This window comes from Sorex araneus, chromosome 3, assembly GCF_027595985.1.
Source record: "Sorex araneus isolate mSorAra2 chromosome 3, mSorAra2.pri, whole genome shotgun sequence".
In the NCBI taxonomy this organism is placed as follows: Eukaryota; Metazoa; Chordata; class Mammalia; order Eulipotyphla; family Soricidae; genus Sorex; species Sorex araneus.
In genome coordinates this window covers 188,482,958-188,507,381 of record NC_073304.1, presented here as the reverse complement: position 1 = coordinate 188,507,381, position 24,424 = coordinate 188,482,958, and the positions used below count along the sequence as shown (strand labels likewise).

Below are 24,424 nucleotides of genomic sequence, written 5' to 3'. Positions count from 1 at the left end.
TGATTGCATTGTGGAGATTGCTCTCATCTCAGGAATCTGCATCTCAAAGAAGAAAGGTTTTCAGAGGCTAACATCAGAGTAGATAAACAAATTATTTTTTTGGTGGGTCAGGGGATAACCAAGGGGTCTGACAGGAAACTGTCCTGCTGTGATCAGAGATCCCCAGAAAAACTGATAACAGGGCATATTCGGGGTACTTGGGGTTATATTCCACTTGTTTGCAGTTTCCTCGGAGTTGGGAGCAGGAAGAATTTCAGGGGTCAGGGGCTGTGGGAGAAGAGAAGTGTGGTTAAGGTAACTTGTGGGTGGGAGATGGAAATCAAAACAACAATGAGTTATCATCTCACACCACAGAGACTGGCACACATCAAAAGAACAAGAACAACCAGTGCTGGCATGGATGTGGGGAGAAAGGGACTCTCTTTCATTGTTGGTGGGAATGCCAACTGGTCCAGCCTTTTTGGAAAACAATATGGGTATTCCTTCAAAAACTAGAAATTGAGCTTCTATATGACCCTGCAATACCACTTCTGGGAATAGGTGCAAAAAAGCACAGTAGAAATGACGTCTGCACCTGTATGTTCATTATAGCACTGTTCACAATAGCTAGAATCCGGAAACCACCAGAGTGCCTGAGAACAGATGAATGGTTAAAGAAATTTTGGTACATCTATACAATGAAATACTATGTATCTGTTAGGAAAGATGAAGTCATGATATTTGCTTATAAGTGGATGGGCATGTAGAGTATCATGCTAAGTGAAATGAGTCAGAAAGAGAGGGACAGACATAGAATGATGGCACTCATTTGTGGAATATAAAATAAAATACTGTGATACTGACACCCAAGGACAGTAGACACAAGGGCCAGGAATACTGCTCTGTAGTTGAACCGCCTGCCTCATGAGCTGGGGGAGAAGGCAGTTGGAATAGAGAAGGGATCACTAAGTCAATGATGGTTGGAGGGATTGTTCAGGATGGGATATGTGTGCTGAAAGTAGATAAAAGACCAAACATGATGACCTCTCAGTATATATATTGCAACCATAATGGCTCAAAGTGGAGAGAGTGTATGGGGGAAATGTCTGCCATAGAGGCAGGGGGAGGGTTGGGATGGGGATATTGGTGGTGGAAAACGTGCACCGGTAGAAGGATGGCTATTCAATCATTGTATAACTGAAACTCAAACATGAACGCTTAAGGTGATTCAATTAGAAAGAAAGAAAGAAAGAAAGAAAGGAAGGAAGGAAGAAAAAGAGAGAAAGAAAGGAAGAGAGAGAAAGAAAGAAAAAGAAAAGGATAAAAAGGTAACTTAACTTGTGGGCCATTGTGGCCTCAGAATCGAGGACAAACCAATGTCAGTGGTGGTGGGATGGGATCCAGGCCAGCCAGTTAAAGATGAGCTGGATGTAAAGGCAGTGGGAATAAGCAGATCTTGAAAGTTTTGTTATGAGGGGCAATAGAGAGAGGGAGAGGTGGAATAGTGAAGTAGAATCGCTTTATTTAAAGAACTTTACATAAAGATATATGAGGGAGGAGAGAGTGAGTTCCACCTGTAAAATCTGTAAAATCGCGGCTAATAGCAACGGCCTGTCTCCCGCTCTCAACAGACTTGACATTAAGTTCCGGGGAAGTTTGCGGACTGCATTGGGAACTCCTAGCCCATGGGTTGGTGGGAGGAGGAAGGTGAGTCAGCTCCCCCAGTGGCTGCTTGCAGACAGTTGAATGAGGTTTACCCAGGAAGCATCGCCGTGCAGTGCAGGGCCCCGGCTTTCAGCTAGACTGCGGGTGAAGCAGGCACTGTTCTGGCTAATTGGAGCGGAACAAAAGTCTCCCCCAGCGCTGCAGGAAGAGCCCCGGGAGAGCGCGGCTGGAGCGGCTGCATCCCGAAGCTCCGACGTGTTGGACGGTGCGCAGCCGCCCAGTCTGTGACCTCGGGCTCCCAGAGCGGGTGCCCAGACTGCTGGCAAAGTTGCGGGGAAGGAGATGGGGAAAGGGTTGTCAGCATGCCGTCTTTCTGTTGGCCGTTGTACTTGTCCTTAGCTTCTGTAGTCAAAAGTATTTGAGTTTCTTTTCAAAGAGGGCTTTCAGTCGTTTTCAGAGAAGCCTCCCATCCTTAGAGTTTTTCTTAATCTAAGAACTGTTGCTGATGCTTGCCACTGCTTTATCTCACTATAGAATCTGAAGCCGCAACTCTCCTCTTCCCTCCTTACCCCCCCATAAAGGCAGGTCTTTGGAACATAAACAGACCTTACTAAATGCTGGCTGGTCAAATCCTATGGGAACCAGACATGGAAGACTTGGGCTGAAATTCAACCAGGTAAATTTCCTTGTTCCCTTCACGTTCAGTTTCCGAAGGAGGAAGGGCGAAAATGAGGACCAAAATAACAGGCATAAAATCATCTTAATAATTAACCCCAAATATTTTTGCAAGTCAAATTATTAAAATTATAATTAAAAGTAAGAAAGCTTGTAACAGTAGTGAAAGGACTCATCAATAGGATGAAGTTGATTTATTTTAAACCTAAATCAGCACTGGTAAAATATCTTCTAAATTAGGAGGGGAAAAAAAGAATTTCTATTATCATCACACTAACTACTTAACAACTTAATTTACACCCCGCCAAGTGCCTGGAAAGATTTAAAGTAGTTCAACTTGCTCTTGGTTGGACGTTCTATTTAATTAGGAAGCCAAGATTTAAAAAATAAAAACACAAAACTGGGGGGAAAGAGAACACAAGAAACTTTATGAACAAAACTAGCAAGAACACATGAGAGTTAGAAGAAGGAGGATGAATGCAAACTATATACATAAGAATTGTTGGTCTATGAAATCTCCAGGCTCAAATTAGTGGGGACTGGGTGACCTCCCTCCACCTCCTTGTGCATCCCATAGCCTGGCAGTCATACCGATAAGCTACCTCTGGCACCATACGAGCTCATTAATGACCACCATCCACAGACTCAGAAATAAATATCTCAGAAGAGAGCAACATGAAAGCCACATGCTGCAGAGATGACTCCGGATCCCAAAGTCACCACTCAGTTCAGCAAATTTAAATTAACTTCAGCTATATCACCATAGAATTCCTGGAGTAACATTACCACTGATATACCAAGATAAGGGCTTAATGGCTCCAGGGTGAAATACAACAATCTTCACACATTTTTCCTCTAAGAAAGTTTTTATATCATTTTTAGCAGATTATTCATAACAGGCAATATAAAATTATTTTTGTATTATTTAGGTTATTAAATTATTTAGGTCTTGCTTTGGGGGTCGGCTTTGGGGGTCAGGGTGAAAACATTTAAAATGTGGTGGTGGGAAGGTGTAAGGGTGCTGGTATTGGCAATAGTAAATGTTATAAATTATTGTGAACAACTTTATAAAAATAAAAAATTAAAAAGAATTGATGGTCTAAGTGAACACTAGTAGTAGCCAGAATATTTAATACAAAAATTCATTTATATAAGAAACAAGTGATTTAAGATGTTTAGGAAGAAGCAAAATATATGCCTGACATTCATAAGGAAAATTGCAAGCTTATGGGGTGGGACGGGGTGACAAACACTATATTCCAACATGAGCCTGTGTGACATTATGAAACGAATCATCTTAGGTTACTTTATAAACATAACTCAGCCCCTACCAAACTAAATAGTATTTCTTCTTACCTCAACAGATTCTGGAAAGACAAACCGATGAAAATTTCAAAGCACATTCTTAGAAAAGTAAGCAACAAAACCAGCCCAGGGCAGGTCATAATGCCTATTTCATTAGATTTTATAATAATTTGCTAACGAGTGATTTTGAAATAATTAAAAATGAATTATGCTGAGCAGCTGGGTAACACTGAAGAATTGGAATTTAGAGTTCTCCTCATACCAAAATAGGCTGAAGAAGGTTAGGTTAATGTACAAATTATCTTTTGAAAATAGAAATGCTAGTACAGAATAAAATCTTTATGAAGAAAACACTCAGAGTTTTTTTAATTGAATCACTGTGAGATACACAGTTACAAAGTTGTTCATGATTGGGTTTCAGTCATACAATGTTCCAATAACTGTTTCTTCACCAAGTGTACATTTTCCACCACCATTTTTTTCTTCCCCTCCTCCTCCTCCTCCTCCTCCTCCTCCTCCTTAATGTAGTCCCGTATGCTTCTCTTTGCTTCAACTTGCTTGGTCAGTGGTTTTCCATCTTTGAAGATGCCATTAGCTTTAATGTCATGGAGGATCTGCCTATGCTTTCCTCCAAGTACCTTATAGATTCAGGTCTGAATCTATAGGTCTTTAATCCATTTTTTTCTGACTTTTGTGCTTAGTGTTAGAGGTCTGAGTTCATTTGTTTTTCACATGTAGCTGCCCAGTTATTGCAGCACCACTTGTGAGGTTTTCCTTGCTTCACTTCATATTTCTTGCTCTTTTATCAAAGATTAAATGCTCATGTAAAATGACTATAAAACAAAGTTCCCTGAAGCATGCGGCTGCATTTGCGGCCATGCAACTTCTTATAATCTAGGCCACTGATGTACCTAAAGCAGCACACATGTGTTTGGTTTTAACATTCTTGCTTGCATTCTCTTATATACATTCTCCGTCCCTCTTGGAGAACCCGGTAAGCTACCAAGAGTATCCCGCCCAAATGGCAGAGCTTGGAAAGCTCCCTGTGGCATATTCGATATGGCAAAAACAGTAACATTAACGGGTCTCATTCCTCTGACCCTAAAAGAGCCTCCAGTATGGCACCATTGAGAAGGATGAGTAAGGAGAGGCTGCTAAAATCTCTGGGCTGGGACGAATGGAGATGTTACTGGCACCTGCTCAAGCAAATCGATGAACAACGGGATGACAGTGATGACAGTGATACAGTGAAAAGATCATATACTTGAGGGTCTGTGTCAGGATAGTCAACTCTATTCCATTGATCTGCAGGTTTGTATTTACTCTAATATCATGCTGTTTTAATTACTACCACTTTGTAGTACAGTTTGAAGTTGGTGATGCCTTCCATCTTATTTTCTCCAAGGGTTGCTTAAGCTATTTGTGGGGGTTATTGTTCTGTATGAATTTCAGGAGTGTTTGATTTATTCCTTTTAAAAAATGTCATGGGTATCCTTGTAGGGACTGCTTTGAATCTGTATAATGCTTTGGGGAGTATTGCCACTTTAACAATGTTAATCCTCCCAATCTAGGAGCAGGAGATGTGTCTCCATTTCCTCGTGTCTTTTTTTATTTTTTGAAGTAGTGCTTTGTAGTGTTCTTTGTATAAGTTCTTCACCTCTTTAGTTAAGCTGATTCTGAGGTATTTGATTTTCTGAGATACAATTGTGAACAGGATTGGTTTATTTTGGTTTATTTTAAATATCACTTTCATCTCCTTCATTATTTGTGTATAAGAAAGCCACAGAGTTTTGGGTGTTGATTTTATAACTTGCCACTTTACTATACAAGTCTATTGCTTCTAGGAGCTTTTTGTAGAGTCTTTCAGATTTTCATATCATCAGCAAATAGTTACAGCTTGATTTCTTCTTTTCCTATCTGGATGCTCTTGATATCTTTTTCTTGCCTAACTGCTATGGCAAATACTTCAGTATTATATTGAATAGGAATCATACTAAGTTTTGAAGCCATAAAGAAATCACAAAGAAAAATCCTGTCTGACAAAAACACCAACAAAATTTTTTCTCTTCATTAAAAGAAAAAAAGAAATGAAAGGCTAGAGAGATAGTACAGCAAGTAAAGTACTTGCCTTGTGCATATCTGACCCAGATTAAATCCCCTTTACAGTACCCCATATGGTCCCTGAGCCCAGTCAGGAGTTTATCCTGAATGCAGAGCTACGAGTAAGCCCTGAGAACTGCTAAGTATAGCCCCCATTAAAAAATAACCAACAGAAAAAAAATGCAATGAGATGAGAAAACTCTAGATGAGTCAAGGGCATTGCACCAACTATTGTACAGAAAAGGTTGAGAGTAGTGCCACATTGAAAGCTCAGTAAAATGTATAAATTAACAATTATTATAACTCAATAGATATGCAGGCCACACTTCTAAGCAGTTATTTGAGGAGGAAAATTTTATATGTTGACAAATACCTGGGAAAAATGCTTAGCTTTGCTAGTGATCTGAATAATTAAAATTAAAGCAGTTTTTCCAATGCTATACTTACAAAGCTAGCAAAAACCATGTCTCCTTCCCCTTATTCCCCTTCCCCATACGCACTTTTAACAAGCCACCAAGGTGAGATTGGAGTGAGGGAGTTGGAGTATGGGTTGTAGACTCAAGCCTGGCTACTGTGGTAAAGTAAACAGTAGCATCTTTAAGTGAACAGAATGCAATAAATCAGAAAGCATGTGCTTTATCTCTGTTAGTTTAGGGTGTAAAACAATGATCTTTTTGAAGATGTTTGATATGGCATTATTCAATAATAAAACTTCCTTTAAAAAGTAGGAAGTTTACTACTGGGGTGCTGGGGAGGGAATAAGATGGAGTGGGGAACTGTGACAATGGTGGAGGGAAGCAGAGATTTTGGTAAGGTGTGTGGTGCTGGAACGTTGTATGCTTGAAGCCTTACCATTAATAGTTTTGTAAACTATAGCACCTAAAATGCATTAAAAAAATAAAAGTGTAACCAAACTCTATTCCCAGTATAAGGAGAGTTATTGAGTACATTAGTGGAGTATCTATATTACTTTATTTTATGCATCGATTAAATCTGATGATAAAAGCTGTGTTGAAACATGAAAAATGTTATTAAGTAGACAAGAATTTCCCACCTGCCTATAAAATTGTACACATATTATAATTGCAATGAAGGATAAATGTGCGTCTCTTTGGACAAGGCCTGGTGGGAGTCTCCCTGGTGGGAGAAAATGAAAGTACTTTGTTAGCGTTAGGGATTTCACTGCCTTGACTATAACTGTCATTTTAATTTAAAAGACATCCCCAGGCTTGTAGAGTCTACTTTGAAGGCTCTTTCCCAGTCACAGAAGTTTCCCTGGCCAAATTTTTTTTCAGGTCTGCCTGCATGCTTAGCTCTTTGTTTCTGAGCCTGCTTTGCTTCTTTGGAACTAGAGGTGTTTGTAGCTCCTGGATGAGGTCAGCCAGGCCCACAGCTTCCAGGAGCCTGTACACTGTTTTCCAGCCTGCAGCCACTGCAGCCCCAGCATCTCGGTCAGCTTGCCTCCCAGACAAATCCTTATTGCACTTCCCACACACACAACTTGGTGACAGACTATCAGTCCCAAGCCAGAGCCTGTCCTACCCTCAGGCCAGTACAGAAGCTGTTGGGGGCCTGATTTAGAGCTTCTGCCCAAACCTCAACCCCTCTAAGCCCCAGGTCAGGATGGGGTCTGGGAACTGATGCTGTGAGTCCGCAGCTATTCTACGGTATTAGTGGGCTCTGAGAACCCAGATCTCTAGAACCTGTGGGGTCCTGTCTTGAGAACTTACCCCACTCTTCACTAGCCCATGCAGGCATGCACTGGGGTCTCAGGCTATACACTCCTATTTTGAGAGTTGCTCAAGCATGCATCAGTGCACAGTCACTGTCGACTTCCTTTTAGATCTTGGTTATTCTCTCTTTTCATGTCCTTTATTTGGGGGGGGGCATACCCAACAGTGCTCAGGAGTCACTCCTAGAGGTGTTCAAGATGTGATATGGAGTGCCAGGGATCAAACTTGGATTGGCTGCTTGCAAGGCAAGTGCCCGACCGACTGCACAATATCTCTGGTCCCTTCTCCTTGCATGCCTTGATGGCGATGCTCTGTGATGGTTTCTGTGGAGACTACCCTCGAGCCTCAACCATGAACTATGGTCCCAAATTTCTGTCTATACTAATGAGCACCCACTGTTAGGAAGAGTAGTAAGGATAAAGGAATAAGCAACACCAGGTGCATAACACTTCAGTTTTTACAGAAGCGGCCTTCTGCATTTACAGAGTGCTTGCACCCGTGTGATGTGCACGCTCCAACAGGCCACTCTTAGCTGCAACCCATCTTAATGCCTAAATTGACTCCAGCCCTGGTCTTCTTCACAGGAAATTTCACACGTGCCCAGTGGTGTCATGATTTTTATAGGTTTTCTGAAGAGTTGTGAGAACAGAGACCAGGGTGTGGGATATTGCTGAAAATTTCCCAGGGGACAGCTTATTTGGAGGGAGGGGGTATCTCTCTTTTTAGACCTGATGGCCAGCACCCACCCTAAGTGCTAAAGCGCATTCCTTTGCCGTCAGAGGAGAGGCCGTCTTCTGGGCTCGGGGCCCTCGTGCCTGCCACAAAGCCAATGTGGTTTGTATCCCAGAAGCAAGGGACCCTCACTTCATTTATACTGTAATAAAACCTTTATTGATTTTAATAAAATTGAAAAATCTCTGAGAATGAAAACCCTGGGGCCCCTGTAACTGCTGACTTGCTGGTTTCCACCACTATGGACATTATGATTCATGCTGGGCATTGTGGTGGCTGAGGGCTGATTTTCCTGGTAGGATAAATGGGAACTATAAAAAAAAATTGCACTCAAGGCCCACCCCAGAGGCCTTCAGGGGAGTGGGGGGAGGGGACCCCGTGGGGAGGGGAGGGAGGAAAATCCTGCAATGTGGAGCAGGGAAGGTGCCTGTTGGAGGGAGCAGGGAGAGGAGGGCGGGTTATCACAGTCCGCTGGCTGCCGAGACGCTCTGCTGAGCTCCACAGAGCCAAGAGCTTAGGTTGGTACCTTGTGGGGACTGCAGGCTCAAGCCGAGTGTCCTCTCCCCACACCCAGATCTGCCCCTTCCCCACCCCACCCCCTACTGCCGCCCAGGGCTGCTCACACTAGACACCAAGTATCTAATCTGGTTGTTCCGGGAACCAATGCCTGGGAACAGCCAGAAACCCATGCCTGGGAACGGCCAGAAACTTATGCCTGGGCACCAATATGTCAGTACAAACTGACCTGTAACTAGGAACAACCGCTTCTTGGGAAAGGTTGCAGAACAATGCCCAGGGAAACTGCCACCAGGGCCCACATCCAGTTTTGTTTAACAATTGCATTCTTTGCTATTCTCCCATTCTGCCCACTTCCTCATATAATCAATTATAAAAGACTAGCTTAAGAGAAATAAAGTTGGAGCTTGCTCCCATTCTTGTGTCTGTCTGTGTCTGTCTCTTTCTCCTTGCGTCTGTCTCCTTTTCACTCTTGCACCCTCTCCCGGTTACCCACGTTGAACAAGTCCCGTGGGACGTGACATGGTTGTCTTCCTCCCTGCTCCCCCAAAGACCCGCTAGGCTCTCCTGTCCCTGCACAGCCTGGCCCTGGGTGTGGTCTTTGTTCAGATCTCAACCCTTGAACCACAGTTCCCTCTGTCCTCAGTCACCTACATTCCTGAATGTCTTCTTGGTGCTCCCCGGGACCCCCAGATATGTCTCTCTTTTTGAAATTAGCACCTATATCCCATGGACCAGTGTGCCTAATGCCCTCCGTCACTCAATCCTCATGCCAACCCCAGAGGTAGGTTTGACTCTCTTACATTGTTTTGCATTTGAGCCAAAAGCTCAGAGAGGGTGAGGAATGTGCACAGCATAGAGAGGAAGTCGTGGAGTTGTGGCTTGAGTCCATGGAATCATGCTGCTCCATTATAGCTTTTGTTCTTATTTCCCTTAGGAGTGTGACAGCAGCAGCCATGGACACATGACCTTCATCCTCCTCCCACTAGGGCCTTCCACAAGATTGAGATACTGAGGCCTCAGCCGTGTGTGTGTGTGTGTGTGTGTGTGTGTGTGTGTGTGTGTGTGTGTTGGGAGGGTGGGGTTAGCGGTGAGGGGGTCCATTTCACACTTGGAGGTGGCCCTTCTTCAGGGAGATTATTCACGGTTCCACAGATTTTCACCACTACAAAATTTTGGCAGGTGGGAAGGGCTGTGGTTGGTCTTTCAATGTCCTGGACACTTGGACTTTCTCCCCCGGAACAGTAGGCACTGGTGGTGTGGGGTTCAAGGAAGGTGGTGGGGGAGGTGCTAGCAAAGAAGTGCCCTGGCTCTGGAAAGGGAAGGGCCTGTGCTGGTCTCCCGCAGGTCCTGCTGCCTCCCGGGGTTCTGAGTCCCTGCACTGAATGGCGACTTTCCTCCGCTGACAAAACTCTCCCTGAATTAGGCTCCCACTCCGGAGAAACCATCCTAGTGGGAAAAGATTTAATTTCATCTGTACTCCTGCAGCAGCACATTGTAGATAGGCTGGATGCCCGCCATTACCCAATGTCCACATTAAGGGCCCTGGGCTGCCCTGTGCCCCCTGGCTGCTACCATCCAAGGCCAAGCTGAGGAGACTAGGCAAATTTCAAAGATAGGCTGGGCCAATCAGGGGCTCTTCTGGGAAACACAGACTTGCACTCAATGGTTCAGCTGGTCCCAGGGATCCCCTCACTCAGACACTCCCACCCTCAGCAGCAGCCTTCCCAAGACTGAGGAGCCCTGAGGCTCAGCATTCTCAGATCCTCTGGCTACTCTAGGAGCTGATAAAGGAAATCCAGTTGCCAACCAGCATAAACCCTTGTGTCTTCTTCATCCACCCAGCCCACAGAGGTGGAAATGGGGAATCTAACCAGCAGAGAGAAAGCTGCTGGAAGAGACTGGTGTTCTGGGTTGGTTTAATTCTTAGAGAAATCTTCCTCAGGGCCAAGCCTGGAATTCGATGAACCCTGGAATCACTTCTCAGGCTATGCTGTGCTCATTCTGGGATCCTTCCAAGACTTAGGTGGAGGTGGGCTGCTGAGGCAAAGCCCACACCTCCTCCTGCCTGGCAGGTCTCCAGGTGACATGGTTTCTGAAACAGGGGTCTCCTCTGTCCTGCTTGTCCTTTCTGAGAGTCTTCTTCCTGTCTCCCAGTGATTGCTTTTCACCAAGTCTCTTTAGTAAGGCTCCCTTCTCCCCTCCTTACCTTCCCTCAGCCCCAGTGCCTCCCTTTCACCTCCTCTCCCCTTTCTTCCTTTGGTTTGGTGCCATGACTCCTATACTGAGCATGTTTCTAAGTTGTCTGTACCTCACGAACTGCGCTCTGCCTCTAAGCTCAGGACAGTGTGTGTGTGTGTGTGTGTGTGTGTGTGTGTGTGTGTGTGTGTGTGTGTGTGTGTGTGTGTGTGTGTAGGGATATTCTAGAGGATATTCATACCAAGTCCATGTCAGCCACTTCTGCAACGGCTGTCCAATGCCAAGGGAGCTCACTACTTTCCCACCTCCATGCCTCAGCCCACTCTGATTTATAGGCTGCTATGGATTTTGAACTTTAAAGGGTAGTTTGGAGTATCCTGACAATGTGCTCTGGAAATGCCAGTCAATCCAGAAACTTGTGGAAAGCTAATTGAAGGTCCTGGGCTTCAGACTAGATTTGTCTCACATCTAGGAACTCCAGAGAAACCTGCGGCAGTGTCTGAGTCTGAAGACTTGGGTCAAGAGAGGATCTACAAGTCCTCTGCATGCACACTCAGTCTCTGCGCAGTCAGCACTATTACCCCTGGCTTTGTTTTTCATTGACTTTTAGTCTATTCATCACTCATTTCATTATTGCCTACTCCTTTACTGGAAAATTCACACATCTATTCTTGTGTTCTTTGAATGTATATTTGTATACACTTGCCCATTTATTCTTTCTATGTCCAACTTTATCGAAACACGACAAACAGGATGTTGGAAGTATACAAAATTGTGTCTTGAAATGCACACATACTATGAAGCTCTCAGCACAAGGATAATGAATATACCAATACCCAGAAGTTTCCTCAGACTCAGGTGTGATTCCCAGCCAGCCACTGATTTTGTTTTAGGTTAGAAAACTTTTTCTGAGTCTTAGCTAATAGAATCCTATAGTGAATGTGCTTCTTCCCTCTGGATTCTATAATTTAATTCTTTAATTTGATCAATATATTGATGTTGTATCATGTATTCATTCCTTTTGTGAGTAATACTAAACTGATCGGATACACTTTGTTTATCCATTTACTTGTTGATGGATACATGGGTTGTTCCCAATTTAGGGATATTACAAATAAAGATGCTCTTAGCATTCACATGCAATTGTCAAAACACAATTTTGCATTTTCTTGTGTAAATACCAAGGTATGGAAGGTGCATGTTTAATTATTTTTGTAAATATTTTTTTGGGGTGCGCACACCTGGCAATGCTCAGAGCCTGCTCAATAATCACTCCTGGGGGTGCTCAGGGAAACATTAAGCACTGAGGAATCAAACCTGAAGTTCTCACATGTAAAGCATGTACTCATCCTGTTGAGCTTATCTCTCTGGCCTTACATTTTATATTTTAAACTCATTATAGATTCATGGGCAGTTCTGGTTAGCAATAAAGAGCCTGTATACTTTTGTCCTTTCTCCCAATGGTAACATTTTGAAAAACTATTACAATATCATAACTAGGATATTGGCATTGATGTAGCCCATCAATTGTGTCCAGGTCTCTTAAGATTTAGTAACGAATGTGTGTGCATATAAATGGCTTGCTGTGTACAATTTTATTGCATGTATGGATTCATTTGTTCACCATTACAGGCAAGGCACTAATCTTATTTGAGCCAAAATCTATGCATTGCCCTTTTCAAACCATTGGCAATCACTGTTTTTTTCTCTATTTATAAAATGTTTCATTTCTAAAATGCATAAATAGAAGACTCTCCTGCCCCTGTGCCTGGCTGTCTTCACCAGGGCCCCTCGGAGGGGGACGGGTTGAATTTCCCTCCCTGCCCTGAGCAGAGCGCTGGCAGCCGAAAACCTCCAGAACCCAGCTAAAACCATGTTGAAGGCTACTTTCCACATGCTTGGGCAAGCGTCATGCATGAAGGAACCAGCAGAGGAACTCAGGTGTGCGGGACCCGGGGCTGAGATCTCCAAGTCTGCTAGGATTGGGACTGGGCCTCCTCCACCCAGATCCCCCATTTTCCAGTAGCTAGGCAGTCACACCCACAAACTTCCCCCGAAGCTGTGTAATCCCATCAGCGGCCAAGATCCAGAGACTATAAAAAAAAAGCTCCCAGAAGTGCATGACTGCATTTGTGGCTGGCCATGTGACCTCTTATTGTCTAGTTCTCCCTCTCAGAGAACTCGGCAAGCTACCAAAGGTATCCTGCCCACATAGCAGAGCCTGACAAGCTTCCTGTGGTGTATTTGATATGCCAAAAACAGTAACAAGTCTCACAATGGAGATGTTACTGGTGCCCACTCAAACAAATTGACAGTGCTACAGTGCTACATCAATTGGCAGTGTAAATGGGTGACTTTACATTCACATCAATGGGTGACTTATTGTCTTACTACGAACATTATTCATCATCTAGATTGTTTCATTCATTCTGGGGCCCATGACTTTCTATACAGATTCTATAGTAAGCTTGTGTATTATAGAAATGGAAATCTTGCTGAGATTTTATTACAAATTATATAAAATCAATGATCATTATTCTAATCCACAAAATCAGTGTGCCCATCCATCTACTTAACTATTCCTTAATGTTTTTTACTGTGTTTTTGTAATTTTTAAATTATACCTAGGTATATATTAAATATCACTGTATCACTGTATCGCTGTCATCCCGTTGTTTATCAATTTACTTGAGCAGGTGCCAGTAATGTCTCCATTCGTCCCAATCCTGAGACTTTAGCAGCATCTCCTTACTCATTTTTCCCAATGATTGGAGGCTCTTTTCAGGGTCAGGGAAATGAGATCTGTTATTGTTACTGTATTTGGTATATCAAATATGCCACAGGGAGCTTGCCAGGCTCTTCTGTGCTGGTGGGATACTCTCGGCAGCTCACTGGGCTCTCTGAGAGGCATATATGTATATTTCCCTTTACGATGATGTGTCCAGGAATATGTTCACTCATGCGTGAAGCCCAGCCCAAGTGTGTGGAAAGTGGCCTGGAGTGTGTGTGGCGGAGGTGGGGTAGTGGAGGTGGGCTGCCGGGGCTGGGTTCCTTGGGGCAGGGAGGGCTCTCACCTGCCCCCCTCTGGGATACCCCTGGTGCAGAGTCCGGTGGCATGGTTATGGGAGCCTCATTTTATGCTCCTTTCTGGGAGGAGCAGCCGTGAGTTCTGGAGGGTGGCTGATGAGGAGATTATCTGGCGCTGGCAGGAGGTGGCTTATGGGTGTGACCCCTGGGTCACTGGAGATTGGGGGAAGCAGGCAGAGGATCTCTGGTCCTGGGTCCCATTGAGCCTAGAGTCCAAGATCACAAAGTTCTGCATTACCTGGGTTCCATGGGACTTCGCTCACGTGTGAGGCTTGGCATGTGGAAAGCGGCCTGGAGTGTGGCGGCGGTGGAGGTCGACTGCTGGGGCTGGGTCCCTTGGGACAGGGAGGGCTCTCACTCGCCCCCCTCTATATACGTAGATTTAAAAAAAATGTTGTTGAAGTGGTTATATGTCGTATTATGCTTTTCAGTGCCTAAAGGATTAATATTAGTAAAGGAAAAGTCATTGATTTTTGTGTCTGTGGTGCTGGAGATTGAACCCAGGACCCCAAACATTCAAGACAAGTACTCTACTGCTGAGCTGAAATTGACTTTTGTGAATTGATCTTGTATCCTGAAAACTTATTGGACCACCCGCCTTTTTATTAAGCTTTAGGAGTAACTGAAGTAATTTTGTTGATTCATTGGGAATTTAAACAGATTATCATGTCATCTGCAAATAGAAGACATTTATTTCCTCTTTTCATGTGCTTTTATATACTTAAGTTACTTATTGCAGAAACCAGGCCTTCTAGTGCTATGTCAGATAAGAGTGAGAACATTCTTCCTTGTTCCTAATCTTAGGGAGAAAACAATCTCATTAACCATTCAGTATGATGCTAGCTGCCTTTTTTTTTGTAGCTGCTTTTATCAACTTAAGATAATTCTCTTCTATTCCTAACTTTCTAGTTGCCTGAAAAATCATGAATTGGTGTTGAACAGTGTCAACTGTCTTTTCTGCATTAGTGGATATGATCAAATGCTTTTTTAAAGTTTGTTGATATGGTGGATGACATTAATTGATTTTTAAAAATGTTTAACCAATTTAGCATACCTGGAATAAATTACATTTGGTAATGATACATGAAAAACCATTTATATTTAATTGAATTTATTTTGCTAATATTTTGTTGGGAGTCTTTGTATCTTAATGTTCAAGAGTGGGAAAAGAGATCTTTCCTTTCCATCAGACTGTGGGACTCTCAGGATTGCATCTGAACTCAGGCCTCACAGGTCTTATAGGGCTAATGCTTTAATCCTCTGAGCTATTTTCCAGGACTGACCTGTATACTTTTCTTTTTGCATCCTCTTTTTGTTTTCATAAATCTTCCCTGAAATAATGTTTCCACTTCCTGAATTTTATGAAGCAATTGTATAAAATTTAAGGATGTGGTGTGTGTGTGTGTGTATGTATGTGCGTGTGCGTGCATACATGTGCTCATGTGCGTGTGCATGTGTATGCTTGGTAAAATTCTCCTATAAAGCCATCTGGGCCTACAGATTTGTTTCATGGAGTCTTTTAGTTAGAGTTCAATGGTTATAGGGATTTTTCACATGATCTCTTTCATCTTGTGATAATTTATTACTTTTCAGAAATTAGTCCATTGCTGCAGGGTATTGTAACTTGTGACAGGCTCCCAGTTAATGTTGTTTTCAATTTGTCTGTCTTCCTAAATCTCACTGCTATCGGGCATGTAGAATTATGTATCTGTTTACTTATTTATTTATGACCTGTCTTATCCCTAGGCAGGAAGTCTGACCTGATCCTAGCTATAGCTCTAGCTTGAATAGATCCTTGCCAGAAAAGCAACTCAACAAATGAGTGTTCCAGAAGTGATTAGAAAGGATGGGATGTTGTTTCCATGGCTTGGAGGCTGGTCTCTCATTCTGGGTAACTCAGGGAAGGGACCACCAAGTAAAATGTGGTTGGAGGTCATGTGGGGGAAGGGTGATGCGGGCCGAATACAGACTAGAGACTGAACACAATGGCCACTCAACACCTTTATTGCAAACCACAACACCTAATCAGAGAGAGAGAACAAAAGGGAATTCCCTGCCATAGTGGCAGGGTGGGGTGGGGGGAGACGGGGCTGGGGAGGGGGGGAGGGATGTTGGGTTTACTGGTGGTGGAGAATGGGCACTGGTGAAGGGATGGGTTATCGAACTTTGTATGGGGGAAACATGAGCACAAAGATGTATGGATCTGTAACTGTACCCTCACGATGACTCTCTAATTAAAAATAAACTAATAATAATAAAAAAGAAAGGATGGGGTGTAGCTTAGCAGAGGAGTGCATGCTTCATCTGGGGGAGGCTCTGGGTTCAATCCCCAAAGAAGTAAAAAATCATGCTTACCTGTGTTTAGTCTGTTGTTATCCTCTCCTTTCTTTCCTTCACTGATTGTTCCATTTATCCTACTCATTCTAAGCTAGAAACTTGAGATGTTTGAATTGGTCTCCAGCTCATGTGATGGACTCAGCAGACATTTCACCTTATGTTGGGAGTCTTTGAATCTTAACGTTCAAGAGTGGGAAAAGAGATCTTTCCTTCCCATCAGGCAATGGGACTCTTGGGATTGCCTCAGAAACAGAGTCACCTGAGTGCTGCCTGAGTGCTGCTGGTCCATCTATTGATGCCTAGAGAAAGGATTAGCACAAGTCAGAGTGGAGCTGAGTTAAAGGCTAGTGCAGCAACTGAATTACCGTGGGGACACTGCTGCCTCTGCAGCTCACACTGTCAGCACCTTGGCCAGCTGCTTTCTTCCTTCCTTATCTGCTCTGACAGCTATGCACTCACAATTTCCTCTGCTGATTTCCTCCTGGCATGGGAGATGAGCTGAATCCCAAAGCTGCATTACTCTGTTCCAACATTTCTCTGAAGAAACCAACCATCCTGCCTCTTCCCATGCATTCTTTTCCTCCTCACTGTCTCCTCAGTGTCCCTGAGAGATGCATCTGAGAACTGCCTGGCTCTTAGCAAAGAAAGATGAGTCTTCTTCCCTTTGCTGCAACACTGAGGAAGGGGAATTCCTGGACTTGCCTTGCTGCTGGTGTCCAGACAGCAGGCAGGGGCACTGGAGACCTCTAGTGAATAATCCACTTAACAAAGGTTTACTGAGCACATTTATTGTGCTGAGTCTAATATCTAGCTCCTGCCCTGGGGGAGACAGATGTGCACCAAAGAAGCTGAACCATTGGATAAGTATTAGGAAATATTCTTGCTTAATGCTATGAAAAAATATTTTTTCAGTGCCTAGATTCTTCTGGGGAGTCATGGAGGTGAGATTTGAATTGAGAAAAGCAAGGACACTGAAACTGAAAAGGAAAGTGGAAAGCAGATGTGGAAGAAGAAGGGGCATAACAAATAGAGAAATCAGCATGTGCAAATGACCTGTGATTGAAGGAAGAGAAAAGAATGGGCATAACTGGTGTACAGAGAATAAGATTGAGTCCAGACATGTAGGCAGGGCTGCACCCTGCTGCTCTCATTGTATCAAGGATTTTGTTTTTACTTCTAATAGTTTTGAGAGGAGGAGACATGATCAATATGTGCCTTCAAGAGGTCCACCTACTGATGTCTGCAAAAGGATTAGAACAAGTCAGAGTGGAGCTGAATTAAAGGCTAATGCAGGACTGGGAGAGAGTTCAAGAGGCTGGACACATACTTCCCATGCAGAAGAATCCTTGGTCTGCATAGTCACCAGAGTGCTGCTTGAAATAAGCACTGAGTCAGGAGTAATCCCCAAGCACCACTGGGGGTGGCCCAATAACCAAAAACAGGAAGTGGGATGGGGATATCTCACGTAGAAGCCCTAGTAAGGAATGAAATTGTTTCAGTGGGAGTGGTGAGGACAGAAAAAGCAGTCTACAGGGCTTAAGGAGTTGGGGTATGGGACCTCCATCAGTGCTTGGCAGGGGGTGGACACTGAGTGAGAGGGATAGGGGAGTGTAGCAGTGTAACCCGGCAGTTCTTTAGGAAGGAAGTCAAGGTTTGGAGTAAAGATCCCGAAGGCAAGTTTGGATTAGTTCAATTGTGGCACTTCTTTCGCCTGCTTGTCTGGGGAGGTAGTGGGGAGTGCAGGGGTCATCAGGATCATTTTGATGGTATTTCAGGGAGCCACCAGGGTTCTACCTTATAGCACTTGGGGGCCTGCGGAGCTACACCTGGCAGTGCTTGGGACTGTGACTTGATACTTGGATGAGATTAAGGTCCATCTGTGGCCTTTTGATGTCAAGCTGACTGGTGGTCTGCACGTGGGGATCCCCAAGAAATATCTGGAGACAAGTGAAGAGTCCTGAGCTGCCCACGCAGTCATGTGTGGATAGGCTCACCTGTGGAGAATGTAAGCCACCAGGCCAGAGAGTTGCTGGAGTGAGGAGTGGGAAACAGAAACACATTGGAAGAAAATTCAGGAAAACAGTATATGATTCTAATCATATGGGAAGGGAAGTTTTAAAGAGATAGTATAGCTGGTAAGGCACTTGCCTTGTCTTATGGGGAAAACTTTCCTTCCCATATGATTAAAATCATATGCTAATATTTTCCCCATCATCAAAAGTAATTCAATTTGGCATTCTTGAAAAAATTGCAAAGGATCAGACTGAGGAAGACACACCAAAGTGAAATGAGATACTTGCAAAATGATCTGAAGACAAAAAACTGAATTCCCTAATTCCATAAGAAAATGGAAAGCCTCACCAAAAACTGGACAAGAAATGAGTGGACTGTGCTTGGAAGAAGTTCACATGATTCCCAAGCACAGATTAGGGATCCATGGGTCAAAGTGCAGATCTGATCTGAGTCACGTGTGTTTGTATGTCTGTAGGGCAATTTGACAGAATCTTTCAAAACACTAACCAGGAAATTCTACCTAGACTCCATCATAAAAGAAAACTCAAAACATATGTATCAAGGTGTATTTAATTGTAAGGAATCTGTTGTAATTTATTTGGAAGGGGGGCCTCCCAAACAGTGCTCAAGGGTTCCAGGAGTCACTCTGATATTTGGCCAACTGTACTGGTGGTTTGATGCTCAGGCCTGAGGATGTGGAGTTGTTCAGGCTTGTGGTGCTGGGAACTTCCCTGGAAAATGGTAGGTTTTCCTTCTCTGGAGGAAAAAAGGACTGTCAGGGGGTAGGGAAAGGGGCTAAGGAAGATTTTTTTTTTTTGTATTTTGGGTCACACTCGGCAATGCACAGGGGTTACTCCTGTTCTGCACTCAAGAATTGCTCCTGGTGGTGCTTGGGGATCCATATGGGATGCTGGGAATCGAACCTGGGTTGGCTGCATGCAAGGCAAACGCACTACCCACTGTGCTATCACTCCAGCCTGAAAGGGGCTAAGGAAGATTTTATATTTTTTTCCTAAAAACTCCTGAACTGTTGGAATCATGCATACAAGGAATGTATTTTGGTGTTAGCAGAGTAATTTAAAAATCATAGAAGTGGGGTCCGAGAGGTAATATAGCCAGTAAAGCACTTGCCTTGCCTTGCATGTTATTGACTTGGTCTCTCTCCCTGGCACTACATATCTTGAGCTCCCCAGAAGTGATCCCTAAGCATAAAGCCAGAAGTAAGACCTAGCCCCCAAAACAAACAAAATAATTTTGCTAAAATAAAAAATCATCACTGTCACTGTCATCCCATTGTTTGTCAATTTACTCAAGAGGGCACCAGTAACGTCTCTATTCCTCCTAGCCCTGAGATTTTAGCAGCATCTCCTTACTCATCTTTCCAAATGATTGGAGGCTCTTTCAGGGTCAGGGGAATGAGACCTATTGTGACTGTTTTTGGCATATGGAATATGCCATGGGTAGCTTGCCATGCTCTGCCCATATGGGCAAGATACTCTTGGTAGCTTGCTGGGTTCTCCAAGATATATATACATATATACCTATATATACATATATATGTTACTCTCTATGATTTGTTGCCTACTGTCTGAAGTCCATCAAATATGGTATGGCAATTATGAAAAATGGGTAGGAAGTGCCTTATAATGTGTCGTGCAGCTGTGAAGTGGCTACACGGTCCAGAAAGTGGCCTGGAGCATGGTGGCAGTTGGGTAGTGGAGGTCGGCTGCCAGGGCTGGGTCCCTTGGAGTGGGGAGGGTTCTAATCTGCCCTCCTCTTGGGGTGCCCGAGTGAAAACGGCCTGGCCCAGAGTCCAGTGGCATGGCTATTGGGGCCTCATTTTATACTCCTGTCTGGGAGGAGCAGCTGTTGAGATAAAATAAAAAAAAGTATAGAAGATATTAAAAAGAGAAAGCCAGAGTTAACTTCCATAGAAAGAAGACCAGAGGGCATGAGTCAACTATGGCCATCTTGGCCACCTTGCTCTGTTTCCTATTGCCCAGCCAGGAGCAGTTTGCTTATCCTCAGTTGCCCAATACCTCCTTGTCCAGGTGACCAGCCTCAGGTGACTCATTTGTGAGCAGGTGTGGAAGCCAGCAGCTGGCGGGAGTGGAGCCTGTGCCACCCCTGAAAGCGTTCTGACCTCCCGTTTAAAGCACGCTGACTGCCCCATTCATTCACATAACCTGGCAGAATATTTTCGAATAAATCATGAGTGTGGCAGTTACATTCTCTAAACCACCCTGGAAAAAGGATTATGGTATTTACTGTGGGGACAGGAAGATTGATTCTTGCCCAGAAAATCTGCCAGGTTCTTGATTTAAGGAGCCAGTGATCAGTACAGGTTAGCTGTGATTTATATCGGCTTGCCTTCCCTACAGGCTCCTGGGGACACTCTGGGTGGGACAGCTCCGGAGCAACTACTGTCCTGTTAGCTCCTCGCTAGATGGTCTCCGTTGGCCATGGACACAGGTCGAGCTCATGGCCCTGCAGCTGTCACCTACTTCCTCTTCATCATAACCCCTGCTCCGGTGACCCCCATCTTCTGCAGGCTAACACCAGTCCCTGGAGCTTAAAATGGCAGAATTTCCTAGATGGAGTGGCGTTCCCACACACACACACACACTCCCCATGCCACAGACCCCTCTTCCTGCCCTCCAGAACCTGTGGGCTCTGGGGCTTGTGTCCTATTGTACCCCCTAGTGTGATGGCCCTTTTCTGTGATGAGGGAAAGCCCAGAACCCAGGGGCCACTCCCACCCTTCACAGTTCACAGTCCCACACGGACACTGATGTTTACTTGGTGCCATGAGAAAGGAGCCCTGATGGAGTGAGCCCTGGACCAGGGAGGAACAGTACCCACACCTCTCCTCTGCCCTCTCCGTGCTCATAATGTCCCTTTCAAAACTTGTCTCTCACCTTGTGCCCTGGCCCCTGCAGTTTCTCATTGTGTTGCTTTCACCCCATCTTCTGTGGTAGATATTGTCTGGATCTACCTTAACCTTAGCCCACGGAAAAGGAGTTATGGTCCACCAGAAAGAGCTGGGATTTGAATCACATAATACAAACTCATGTCTGCTTACTCCCTAGGTGAGCCTAAGGAAATCAGTGTATGCCTCTGAGTCTGGTCTCAGAGTTAACTTCATGGCTCTGGAGAAGTAAGAGAAAGTCAGGCCACAACGAGCAAAGCAATTACTGTCAACTGCAAACTCCGACTTGCCAGTACCGTCTATGTCTAGCAGACCCCATGACTCAGTTCACAAGTGCCACAAGGTCCCAATTGTCCATCTGCTTTCTTGTCTCTGATGGCGGTGGGCTTTTGTTGTGTTAAAAATTGCTGCCTTTCATCAGGGACCCCTCAACTAGTCCCTGTACGCCATTCTTTTGTTATCCCATATACACACAGAGACTAGATCCTCATATTTTTCTATAGCTAAACTAGAAGAAGCATCAGCTTATAGGCAGGGTCACCTAAAAGCTCCATGTTCAAAGAAAAGGAGAATATTTCAGAAAAGAATGGTATCTGCCCTCTGTGGACTGCACTCAGATGTCAGGTATTCAGAGCCCTTCCTGCCCACCTAACCAGGCCCTGACTGCGTCATATCCTGAAAACTCTGTGTGATCCAGGTCAGCTCAGCTCAGCTCAACTCAGAGAGACAGAGACAGAGATAGGAGAGAGAGAGAGAGAGAGAGAGAGAGAGAGAGAGAGAGAGAGAGAGCAGAGAGAGAGAGGTCCCTCACTGTTCTCACTGTTCTCCCACTCCAGTCTGGGCCTGGCTATTTCTCAGCATGATCGTCAGTGGAATACTTGCCCTCTTCACAGAAGCCTCAGATATGTTGGAGCAGAGAGTTTGGGTCAATTCAGCTCACAAGGCTTGATTCCAAGGACACTGGGTCCTTTTCTTGAGCTTTCCTGCAGCCACAGGTAGAGCTGGTAAGTCAGCAGTTCTTTCTGAGAACAGTCTTTCTCTCTTGGAAAGAACAACTCAGGAAAAAAAAAAACAGCTTTCCCCAGGGACCACCATGATGCAGCATAGTTTATAAGAAAGTATCTTTCTTGTTTTTTTCTCAGAATGTCCATAACTTCCCTGCTGCCTGCCCCTTATACATGGGGCAGGAGGTAGAGAATCTCATTGAGTCACCAGAAACTGGGCAGGGGTTATCATTTCCCAAGTGAAGTGGCAAGCAGAACCCTGATGTTCTAGGCTGCCGTGATTTGTATTCAAGTTAATGGCGATTTCATGGTATCTCCAAGAACAACCAGAGAGTACTTGTGTAACTAAAAGGCACATCATGGCAATTTCCTTATATAAAGAATGTTTACTCTCTAAAGGTGAACACAGGCTTCTCAGCGGCAACTATAAAAGTGTTCTTTTTTTGTTGTTTCTTTGTTTTGGGGCCACACCTGGAAATATTTAGTAGTTTTTCCAGACTCTACACTAAGGAATTACTCCTGAAGGTACTCAGGGGACCATAAGGAATGCTGTGAATCGGATTCAGGTCAGCCACATGCAGAATAGAGCCCTACCATAAGAATTCTCTCAAGCCTCAATGTTGCTACTTAAAAATTAAATACACCAGGCTTCCCATATTCCTTTAAAAAATGTGCAAGTTTTACAGATGTTCAGTGGAAATGAATGGTAGCAGGACCTCTTCCTTCATTATAGCAAACACCCTAAGAATAGGGTGACTAGGTAGATGGAACCTTGGAATTATTCCATCTCTCCTTAGGAAATCAGAGGCTTCCTATCAACATCCCCATCAGACAACGCCTGGGTGTGACTTGCTCCCTTTTAATTCAGGAAGCCTTTTCTTGCCTCACTACTCTGTCCCTGTCTCCTCAGACACGAGGTGACCTTTACTTGGCAGAAGCCTAGTTCTTTGCAGAACTGAAAGTTTCTTGTGGAACTGAAAGTTCCTAGGAGACCTATATAGGCATCTACACTCTTTCCAGGGTGTCACTACACCAATGCTCATAATGAATATACATCTTTGGGTTTGATCTTCTTCAGGTGAGGCTAACCCCTCACATCCCCCCCAACTTCCTGCCTCCAGGCCAAGGTGCACAGATTTCTTGTAGATGAGGTCTATACTGCCTAACCTTCACTTTGGCCTTCTCCTGGGGACAGCACTTCAACTTTTTTCCCTGTCACCAGTGTTCTCAAGCCAGACACTAGTGTCCACATTCTGGGGAAGCTGTGCCATACTGAGCATATCTCATGAGCAATTGTTGACGCTTGCATTATGGGCTGGCACAGGTCGACCTGAGAGACGAATGGCATAGGTGTGAGCATCAGATATATTTTCATGCACACCTGTGTGTATACACATGCAGTTCACAGCACCCAAGGGAAGCCGAGTGAGCCTAATGGAGACAGGGCACATTCTGAAAAGATAAACATCTTTTTCTACCTCCCTTCTTGCCATCTGCCTCTTGGTGCACGCTCCAGAGCAAGATGGGCAGCCTATGCTTTGGTGGGAAGCAAACTAATTTCCCAAGAAACAACTTATGAAATAAATTTGGACAGTGACCAATCTGCAGATTGTTTTTAAAATTTAAAATGTGTCATGTCATCGTTCATTTGATTTTGGTCATTTGAAGCTGATTTGATTGTGGGTGTCAGGTCTGGAAGAAGGTTACACTGCACTTGGTTTCCGTAGGAGCAGAGAGGTGTCCTCTTAGCACAGGTCCCCAAGATAGTGCTGCCAGCCCAGAGAAGAAAAGGCCTATGAATCTGACAAGATGAATCTGTGACAGCTGGAACTGGCAGTGAGAAGAGAGAGAAAGTGAAGAAGGATGGAGAGGGCTATGAGAGGGAGGGAGGGAGGGAGGGAGGGAGAGAATGCAAGCAGGGTGGGAGGAAAAGAGAAAGGAAGAGAAGTGTGAGAGGAAAAGAGGGGTAAGGAGGAAGAGGGGAGAGAGAGAGGGAAAGAGAGGGAGAAAGACAGAGAGGGAATGAGAAAAAGAGAAGTAGGAAGAGTGAAATGGAGTAATGGTAAAGTGGGAGGGATTGAGAAAAAGAAGGAGAGACCAAGAGAGAGGTAGAGATAGAAGAAGGAGGATAGGAGACCAGGAGGAGGAGA

The 24,424-nt window shown here is 44.4% G+C and overlaps 1 long non-coding RNA gene across 1 annotated transcript in view; it reads left to right on the top strand.

The window, feature by feature from the left end:
- Positions 1–1,935: 1,935 nt before the first annotated feature.
- LOC129403680 (uncharacterized) overlaps positions 1,936–24,424 on the top strand; it is an 81,057-nt gene continuing 58,568 nt past the window's right edge. Inside the window, exon 1 of the long non-coding RNA XR_008629377.1 lies at positions 1,936–2,320. This is a non-coding gene — a long non-coding RNA (uncharacterized LOC129403680). The remainder of the gene's footprint in view (positions 2,321–24,424) is intronic.